The sequence below is a fragment of the Panulirus ornatus genome, chromosome 1 (assembly GCF_036320965.1).
Source record: "Panulirus ornatus isolate Po-2019 chromosome 1, ASM3632096v1, whole genome shotgun sequence".
Classification (NCBI taxonomy): Eukaryota; Metazoa; Arthropoda; class Malacostraca; order Decapoda; family Palinuridae; genus Panulirus; species Panulirus ornatus.
The window spans coordinates 33,788,900-33,799,352 of NC_092224.1; the positions used below are offsets into that span (position 1 = coordinate 33,788,900).

The 10,453-nt window shown below is 41.9% G+C and overlaps 1 long non-coding RNA gene across 2 annotated transcripts in view; it reads right to left on the reverse strand.

Moving 5' to 3' along the window:
• The window catches only part of LOC139749873 (uncharacterized), a 140,985-nt gene extending 131,323 nt beyond the window's left edge, over positions 1-9,662 (reverse strand). For both annotated transcript variants that reach the window (XR_011713057.1, XR_011713066.1), the window contains exons 1-2: positions 9,525-9,662; positions 9,175-9,289 (exon numbers count right to left, since the gene is read on the reverse strand). This is a non-coding gene — a long non-coding RNA (uncharacterized lncRNA). The remainder of the gene's footprint in view (positions 1-9,174; positions 9,290-9,524) is intronic.
• Between the last annotated feature and the right edge of the window lie 791 nt (positions 9,663-10,453).

A 10,453-nucleotide genomic window follows, 5' to 3' on the forward strand; every position in this document is an offset into this window, starting at 1 on the left:
TTTGTTCAGTAGAACTGGAAGTGATCGCTTCCATATACGGTCTCAATAACTCGCCATGTAGCATCCACTTCAGCGTCTTTTGAACAAGTGGGCAAGTCACTGTTGTTGGAATTTGAAAATGGAAGCATGTCTGTGAACAGCGACTGAGCACAGCTACAACTGTTCGTAGTAATAACGAGACACGGATCCTGCTCTCGTGTTGCACGTAGTGTCTCCAGGAAAGGAAGTTGCGGCCTGGAACAGGAAAGGAGGCGATAGCTGCTCTGGCACGTTTTCCAAACCCACAACGTCCACATCATCAATCCTGGAGGAAAGTATAAGGCTGCAATAGTGTGTGTCATCTTGCCAGGATAATCCTCACTGCCTTTACCTGTGGGGCTAACTACAGAGGGATGGGTTAGTGTGACATCACCTGACGTACCATCGTTGCAACTCCTCCATCAGGTCCGTTATCAAAGTTCTTGGAGTGGATATGAACTTGGAATCCTCGTAAGAGATGTTTATCAATTTCCTAATGATCTTTCGAAGACATGCAAATTGGCTTAAATGAAACTAAAAAGCTGAACACAGCTGCTGCTGCTCATGAAGCAGGCACAAACACTGACCAATCCAAACACGAAAACCTGCCTCCTCATCTTTCCCCTGCTTCCTTGGACAAAGGCGACCTGAACACCGTTAACTGCTACAAGAACTGATGGGGTAGCGTTCATAGCCTAGCCGCCTCAGTGTCTATCTTGGGTGATCCTCACTTAAGGCCGAAAGTTTTCCTTTAGCATTAATCGCTGCTTCACCGAAGCACGCAACCCCCCCCCCCCCCCCCCCCCCCCCCCCCGCCCCCCTCACGTCACAATTAGCCGGCACCGGCTGGAGGATTCGGGTAACTGGACAATTCAAGCCGATCACACTTCACAGACGGGGATCCCCCAAGCGATTAAGCAAGCCCCAAGTCATGGCTGGGGATCTCGAAACCTAATCAAGACACGAGACATGGCCTAATAAACTCAGTCTTTACTGCTGAGGGACAATATCATAATACGAGGGAAAATCGGTAAAGGTCCTTGCGGAAGATAACAGCGAGAAAATCAAACGTTCGCTTGAAAGAATATTCTTACTGTATTCACCGTAAAGTGAATTCATCGTCAAATATTTGCGAGGTAATATATCTGCCATAAGTTTGTCAGTCACGTATAAGAAAAAAAAAAGACATACGTATACGCCTCTCTACCACAGACTTTTATCATCATGACTTGGTAAGTGATATGATTTCTGGTAACGAGCGACCACGACGACCCTCTCCCTCCGTGTCGCTGTTTATATCGTTCGCTCAAGAAAATCATCCACAAGATCTCGCGTCAGCTTCATCCAAGGAGTTTGGTCGTCTGACTAACGTCTGACCCGACACTCACCTAACTCACGTGGGGTCTTGGCCTAGTCGGAGGAAACTGCAGCGAATTTCGCACAGAGTGACTCTAGGGATAGAGAGAGAGAGAGAGAGAGAGAGAGAGAGAGAGAGAGAGAGAGAGAGAGAGAGAGAGAGAGAGAGATCCCTCTGGTAAGCTGGTAAGCACGCTGGAAAGAATGTAGGGGATAATGGTCAACAGGGTCGTGAGAACTGTGAGTAGAGGAGAAGTAGAGGCTGGCAGTTGTTAGTCCAGGAGGAGGGAAGGGAAGTCCAGGGAATCTAGAACATGAGAGGAGAGGCTGAGGACTGAGGCCAGAACAGTAAACTGGAAGGTGGGGACTTGACAGTGTAAAAAGGAGAACAAAGACTAGGTCTTCAAACAAGAGGAACAGAGGCTGGGGCCGTAAATACGAGGGCAGAGACTGGGACTGTAAACAAGCAGAGACTGGGACTGTAAACAAGAGGGCAGAGACTGGGAACGTAGATACAAGGAGAGTGGGGCTTTAAACAAAAGAGCAAACGACTGGAACTGTAACTACAAGGGCTAAAGCCAGGACTGTAAACAGAAGACAAAGGCTGAGACTGAACAGAAAAGAGATTGGGACTGTAAACAGGAGTACAAAGACTGAATCTGTAAACAGAAAGACAGAGATTCACAATGTAAATAAAGGCGCCACTGTAGTTGTTTGAGGAAAGAAACGGAAGAGCTCATTTTAGGAACAGAGGAGCAAACACTAGTTTTCCACGGGAGGGCAGAGGGTGGGAGATGTTGGCACGAAGGCAGAAGCGAAGCGAGATGATATCACCATAATTAACGAGTGTTGTAATAGACCAAATGTTAAGTTAACTGCAGATGAATATATTCTTCAAGAATACCTTGGTACGTTTTAACATCTTTATCGATAAAGACAAGCGAATGAGTATGGTCCTTGGCTCGATATGGCACTATTTTTTCCCTTTACTTGGAAGTGTGAGGTAAGAGGCAACAATATGAGAATACTTCATGACTCTATGATTTATGTTGATGAAAAAAACTCACCATTCGTGCATGACCCTCAGCTGTAACTCATGCCTGACGTTTAGGGAGTCCTAACGATGCTCAGGTTGTCTACGTCAGCGACATAACACTAAAAGACCAAAGTACGATGGCATGACACTCATAACCTACACAGAAACCAACGTTGTTCCACCGAATTCCTCCCAATACGCCTAAAGCTTTCCTTGATCTTAGGTCGTTGAAGAAGTGCTCCACGCTCAATAGCGGTGAGGTCAGTCCTGAACACCTGTGACTTCATCTATCAACCACAACACGATGGGACATGGGGAAAAAAAATAGCACATCTCGCTACAGTGCCCCGCTACCATGCCTCACACTACCATGTCTCGCTAGAAGTTCCATAATACGCAGTCAGTCAGGCAAGCAATAAGACCAATGGCTGTGTGTCACAGTACGTAAATCGAGTCACCAAAAACTGTTAGGACAGACAGCACTCCTGTCTTTATACATCCATTTCCCCCCCATCAATTCTGCTTTGAGACCACGAAGGACAAACAACTGCTTCTCTCGTCTCAGCATAGCAACTTCTAATGATATGAACACATCGTCATTTCGTATCGTTGTACATAAGCTCAGTTGAATGATATCATCCTTTGAGAAAATGAAAGCCATATACTACATCTGCTGTATTTCCATACGACGCGTTTGATGATAAGCTGATGATATTAGCACTTAATATAAGCAACGTGTCAATGTGTCTTGTGTTAGTTTGCGTAAGGCTGTCGAGAGAGGGTATCCTCATTTGAATGTAAATGGCTTTCGTAAGGGCCAAGTTCTCACAAGACACCTGCCGTATATACGCCCCTGATGACCATAACTTGCTTACTAACTAACCAGGTATTCATAACGAGTTGGACGTAGTTGGTGCTAAGGAATCCTTCATAGCTTCAATGATACTCGAATCTAAAGTGATGGAAAAAATCTACGGAACTTCTCTTCGTCAAGATAGAACAGAATATAATTTCATCAGGTAAAATCTGTCATCTGAAGGTGACGACATCCAGTCTTGTTCTCTTTTACGTTGGAGGCTCCAGTGATGGACCCATGTCCACATGGACCCCAGACCTTAATTGAAATATCGAGAGGCTCATGAAACGGGGAAAAAGAAAGGGCGAATAAAAGTATTTACGAATTCTGGAGGAAGTGGACAAACGTGTCTTTTAATGAGGAAATTTTGTATACATCTCCAGCAAACGAGACGAGAAAATCATATCCTCATTTTTTCATTTTTTCTTTTTGGCGATTCTTCCATGTCTGTCATGGTCTCATCACCTGTGCTTTACTATAACTCGCCTAATGAGAAGAACCAGCTATGACTATGGACCGCAACCAGGATTCGAACTTATGCACTCTCAACCCAGGGCAACCCGTGAGTGCGTCACGGCCAGGAACGCTAACCGCTACACCACGAAGGTAGGTAATAACAGCTTCTCACAAGAATCATCTCAGATTAAGGTAAAAGCCGCTAAGCCCCAAGAAGCCTCAGGAATACTGAAATCCATTCGAGAAAACAAATCAGGTTTAGAGTCATGCTGCTAAGTGCAGGCAGACACAGAGTGCAATCGTTCCGAGAACAGTGTAATGTGCTAATTGCTGTTGCTAAAGAAGCTAAATGTATATACATACTTTCCAAGGCTGCCCCGGGGGAGTGTTAAGATAATCTAGAATCCCCATGGAACAACACTTGACCCTGTTATCACAACAAATGATGTTACCGGGCTCCTCCTGCTTGAAGTTACACCGCGAGTGGGACGAGGTAATATCACCGTCAAAGAACGAGAAGGAATATAGTCTTATAGAAGAGGTTCTCACTCAAAAGAGCGTCACTTCCCCGCTGATGATTGTAGCGCAGCCTTGAAGCTGCGGGAACCCCATAAAAGGGACTTTGGAGTTAAGTAAAAGAATTTAGACTTCAAAGATTGAACCTTCCCAAAACATCATACTACATACTATTAGTTAGCAACTGATAATCATACTGTATTTATCTTTAATCATCCTTAATACCATTAATATGCCTACAGTATTTACATTCAATAATGCCTCACCCTAGTAATCTGCTGTATTATATTCAATTGCTTTTAAAACTCTAACCTTATCGGCCTTTAATCACGAATACCTTTAATAATCCCGGACGAATATTTACTGCAGATAAAGGATTTGAGGAGTTTATGCCATTATATTCCCGTTTCCTTTTTCCTTGCCTCGACTACAGAAAACACTTCAAAAAGAATCCTCAAATTTGAGGGGGAACTCTCCTGGCTGTTAAAGTTTCTCTAGAGACGTTCAAAATACCCCCTGTTAATGCTTTTGCAACTTCAAGGCTGTGCTCCAATCTGGAGCAGAGAACTGATGGACTCCTTTGGAGTGATCTGTTTCCCGAGGTGTAATCATTTCCATGTGGAATCCGCTCACGCCACGCTTTCTGATGGCCTTTGCACACTTAGCATAGCACCCTCCCGGACCCACCTTTATGTTAACATTCACGAAAATGTATATTGTCGGTTGAAAAAAATTAACGATAAACAGAGAATCAAAACTAAACTGCGCAACTTTAGATTTCTAACTATTGAATAGCCAAATATTTGTTCTACGTAGTACACTGGATCTAACAAAACCATCTTATACCATTAATCATATTCTTCAACAAAAACTACAGAAATTCTGATATCCCTGGGACATCACTGAAGCGATTTCACAACCAGTTTACAAGTCGGAAACAATGTCGTCTTCAAGCAATATTCTAATACATGTTAGACTGTTAAAGATATTACGCTCGGAGTGCCCTTCGCTTTTCCTTGTGTGTATATATATATATATATATATATATATATATATATATATATATATATATATATATATATATATGGCATGTCATTCCCCAGATGAACACATTCTGTTCACTACTGGTCGTAAACAGGCTGTTATATTTCACAAAGACATCTTAAATTCATATTCCATCGAAACATAAATCTCTTCCTTGCCATTACAACTTTCTTTCTTGGCCACAGACAAGGGCATGGTAGTGGCAACATAGTCTAAAGCCTATATATCATTTTGTCACTTAAATGGGAAATACACTCTATGAATGTCTGACAACAACATTGTTCAAGATACTGCCTCGCGCTCCTCATCCTCCGACAGAGCAGGCGAATCCTTCCGTACTAGTCGCTGGTCTGTCTACGGTTAATACACTGAATCATCCACCTGGGATGGTGCCCACACGCCCCTCATTATAATCCTGTCTGTTACGACCAACGAGCCAGTAATTTTACCAACGGTTCCCATCCTTTATCTTACCCACACTGGGTCATCCATAGAAAAAAAAAAATGCAAATATTCTATCTTCTTTTCGTTTAAGAGACAATAAAGATCATGACAGAGCACTGTAACTTGATGATAGAAATGAGATCACAGTTAGAGAGCTATAGGGTCTATGTGTATGAAACAGGAAAACCTTTCAGCCTTAGAGATCCATCAAATCCTACTTCCTGTTACGATGTAGCTTAAAATCTGGCCATGAGAAATACGATAAAATTAGTGTTTCGGATTTCCACTCGTTTGCGATAGGATTGAGGGTAATAAGAATCGTTCAAAAGATATCAGAAACCATGGAAAAACCAATTTCAACCAAGCCTAACCTAAAAAAATTTCAACCAAGCCTAACCTAAAAACAATTTCAACCAAGCCTAACCTAAAAAAATTTCAACCAAGCCTAACCTAAAAACAATTTCAACCAAGCCTAACCTGATGAAATTCGTTAATGTCCGAAACGATAACAGAACCGTTCAAATTACAGTACTGTTCCGGACATCCACCTGTTTGCAATAGAAATGAAAGTTAAAACCGTTAAAAAGACAAGGTAGCGACCATACAGTAACCTCACAAACGTCACCTTAATGACAAAGCCTTGACTTGGTGGCAGGCGACAGCCTGTGACCTCACCTGACCTCGGAAAAAATATGTTTGTTGGCTCAACCTACAGCTGGACCTGCAGTATTACTCCCTGATACCCACACTCGATGTTTGGCATTAGCAGATCAAAGCTGACGCTGCATTTATAGATGACCTGAGTATTTCCAAAAGACGCGGACTTCACCTCAACTCCCAACAACTTGGAGCGAGAGCAGAAGCTTGCGACATTCGGCTTCGACGTCTCTAATTCCCAGACCTCACCTGGCCGCCTCATAAATACCTGGATATCACCGAAGCAAGTCAGTCAGGCAGTCGACTCACCACAAGTCAACATGTGTACCACACCGGAACCTAAAGTCTTAGCTATTGGAATCCAGACTCAAGTCGCCCTTAGGGCCTCTTCCGTCCGTCAGTAGATGTCCCAACCCGACTCCCTGACGTTTCATCTTCGTAGCAAGGTTTCACTGTGGTGCCTCATCTCCGACCTCCACCTTCGGCAGGACTTGCGCAGAACATCGCCTCCACCCGTCACGAGCAACAGCTGTAGCTGTAACAACAAGGTACCTACGGCCGCGCCCGTGGCACTCCTGCAATCCTAGCCCAAACCGGCAACAGCCGCACACTCCAGGAGTGCTACGCCTAACTCCTACATGAGCTGCACGTTGACTCGGCGTATGGGCACTTCTCTCACGGCTCCTGCTTCATCTGACGCCTCCTACCATCATCAGCATCACAGGAACTCTGCCAAGCCTATCTCGTATTACTATACCTCTTCTACTATACCTCTCTTCATCATCGTCTTCATCATAATCCTGCACCTCCAGCATCCCATTACCCTCTGTTACCTCACCTTGCATATCCTTTCCAATAAAGCATTACTGTTTTTTAACATGTTTTCGTGCCCCCCTATCTGTTTTACCGCTCCAACAAACCCTACAAGACCACAGGGTGAAGAGTCTCATCTAAGAAATGTAACTTAATATAAAGAAAAAGTTTAATACTTGTATGAAAAAAATATAAAACAAGTACAAATAATAATAATAATAATAAAATAATAATAATAATAATAATAACGATAATAATAATAATAATAATGATAATAATAAAAATAATAATAATGATAATAATAATAATAATAATAATAATAATAATAATAATAATAATAATAATGAGGGCTGAAGAAAGTGATTTGTTGCATTATCATTTAATCTTCCTAGCTAGAGCGATAGTGGTGAGGGATATGAAGTTCGGGAAAACGGAGGGTTGATCAACGTGAATATAAGCGTAACACTTTTAGAAATCACCAAAACGTATAGAAAAAACAAAAAAAAAACTCACTGAGCGTTCCCTAGCTACAGACATTTACTTTAATATTCAGTTATAACCAAAACATATTTGAGGTTTTCATTGTCAGCACCTTGCGCGCTATGTGGTCCAGATGTGTTAACATTTGGTCGCTGTTGTTACGTGCGTTTGCTCCAATGTATGCTTGACACAGGAAGTAAATAGCAATATCACTTTTTTCGAATAATGAAGTAAATATGGATAAGTTTAGGCTAATGGAGGATGTTAGGCAAGTGCCATAGGTTCTGTTGATTTCTATAATTATTTCACCTACATTTACATCATACAGCCCATACTTTCTTTTTTCCTTATGATAATCCTCGCCTTACATCCTCGTAAAGGAGAAAGTAATATGCTCTACTTTACCTTTCCTACTTATGCCTGATTGTCTGATTAAACTATGAATACTATATCATTAGATAACAAAAACAATGAAAATCCTAAGCGAATGAGGTGGTGCCCTTAAACTTCACAATGACGTTGTTATTATCATTATCAATACTTTGCAGATATCCCCGGCATCATCATAATCACTCCTATAATCATTCTTCATTAGTCTAATATATGCGATTACTTCATTTGATGTAAAACTTGGCTGATAGTATTCATTACTCGACCCTCATTTGCCAAATAGAATTTATTGCAAGTTTGGGATAGTCACCGTTTTGTTGCACTCAAGGACACTGAAAGCCAACAACAGGCCCCGGGCCAAACAACTTGGTCCCACCTTTTGAAAGGAGAGTTCTAACCTGGGGTATAATACCACCTCTTCCCTCCCGTTTCATTGAGCCTCGGGCCTTTTTGTACTAACATCTAACGTCAAAGCTTCAAACATCGACGCAGTGTCTCGACAGACGAACGTGGTACTGACAAACATCAACAGATACAAAATCCGTAGTCTAGTGCCTTCCATTTGGTCAGGAAAAAAGACGTCTGGTAGAGATTTATTTTTTTCCAGTTGTTACCCCTGAGGAAAGATGGTTATAATGGGGGTTATAGTTACCATTTGGGACGTCCACTTGTTTGCCATAGAAACGAAGGCAAGATTCGCTCGCAAGGCATCATAAAACCATCGGAAAAACAATTTCAACCAAAATAAAACCGAGCCTAGCCCATCCACCAAACAAAATTCGTTGCATGTTCAAAACGGTAATTATACCCAAAATGGGTATTTCTACTCTAAAATTATCACTTTAAGAACACTTACCGTAACCTGCAGCAACCTAGCTTTGTTGTCTTTCCTCATTATCCTTTAAATAGCATGACCAATCAAATAAAATAAACCAATTAATCCTAATAATCGAACCTTTTCTTTCTATAAATTATAATCAATAGGTTAGCAATTCACTAGTACTTTGTTAGAATAACATAAGAACATTCGATTCGAGTTCTAACACCAGCAGCTTGGTTCTAACAGATACGACCTCTGCATCTGAAAGGTAGTAACAATTCTACTTACCCTTCTTCCCTCGATGGCTACGTACGGCCGAGCCTCTTCTACTGACGACTTTGTTGTACTCGGCCCTCCTTATGCAGTAGAGTCCTCACTTCTCACAGCCACCCTCTTACTGTTCCTGTTGATTAAGAACGTTCATTTCACTTGTTTGTACTGATTGCTTTATTAGTTAGAACTACATGGTATAACTACAGGTACGTTCAGTTTGTCGCGTTATATATTTTACCTAAACACAACCTAACCAGTGCATCATCATCGTTTAGCACATAATAATATGCAGAAACGCAAACGCTTTAGCGTCAATTACTGATTGCTTACGAATATCACCATATAACAGTTCTACAGTAGCTTACCGGGTCTTCAAAGTGCTGTTATAGTCATTCACAAAGTCATGTCACCAAAACCATCGTCAGTTATTTTCTTAAAGTACAGCAGAACACTACAGCTGAACTTCACCACCACGGACGTCCACTCAACGTAAACACCTTCACGAGACTGACGACGAGAAACGGGAGGGAGTCGGGGATTCAGGGAGTCACAGAATGAGATCATAATGAAACAGTTTCGAAGCGAGACGTAACTCGCAGGGGACCTGTTCGAGGCGAGTTGTGAATCTCTAAACACTTAAAGTTCACCGAAAATTTTGAATACGCCACCACTCACAATTAGAGTGAAAACGTGTCAAGAGTCATTGGAAAATGAAAATCATGATGATACATTTTCGAAGCCAAACATTGCACGCAAGCCAGCTGGGTCTGAACTCCAATTTAACTGAAGCTTCAAGAAGCCTTGCAGATTGCTACTCGAAATCTCGAACAGTTCTAGCTTAAGATTATATCAACATTTAACTAGAGGGCGTTACCTAGGCATGCAATGACGAAGCACAGTACTTATAGATTGGTAACACATATTGTCATTCACAAATGAGAATAATCTCGTTATTTCTGTAGCTTTCTTGTTTTGAGCCTTACTAAAGAGATATTCGTAATGTGTTAAAACCTTAACCTCGTAAACATGACCCCTACGTACGACTGCGTAGCATTTGACCTGACCCTTACGAGCCAGCAAGTGGTCACTCATCATATTCAAGAGTCGTATTACTCTCGAGGTCTTCAAGGATCGTACCGATCGATGCGCTCAAGGATCGTGCTGGTGTCCTCAAAGATCGTGCACTCGTTCTCAAGGATCATACAATCATGATCAAGGATCATACAATCATGATCAAGGATCATACCGTCGTGCTCATGGGGTAATATTCTTATCATGTTGAGCTTTATAATGA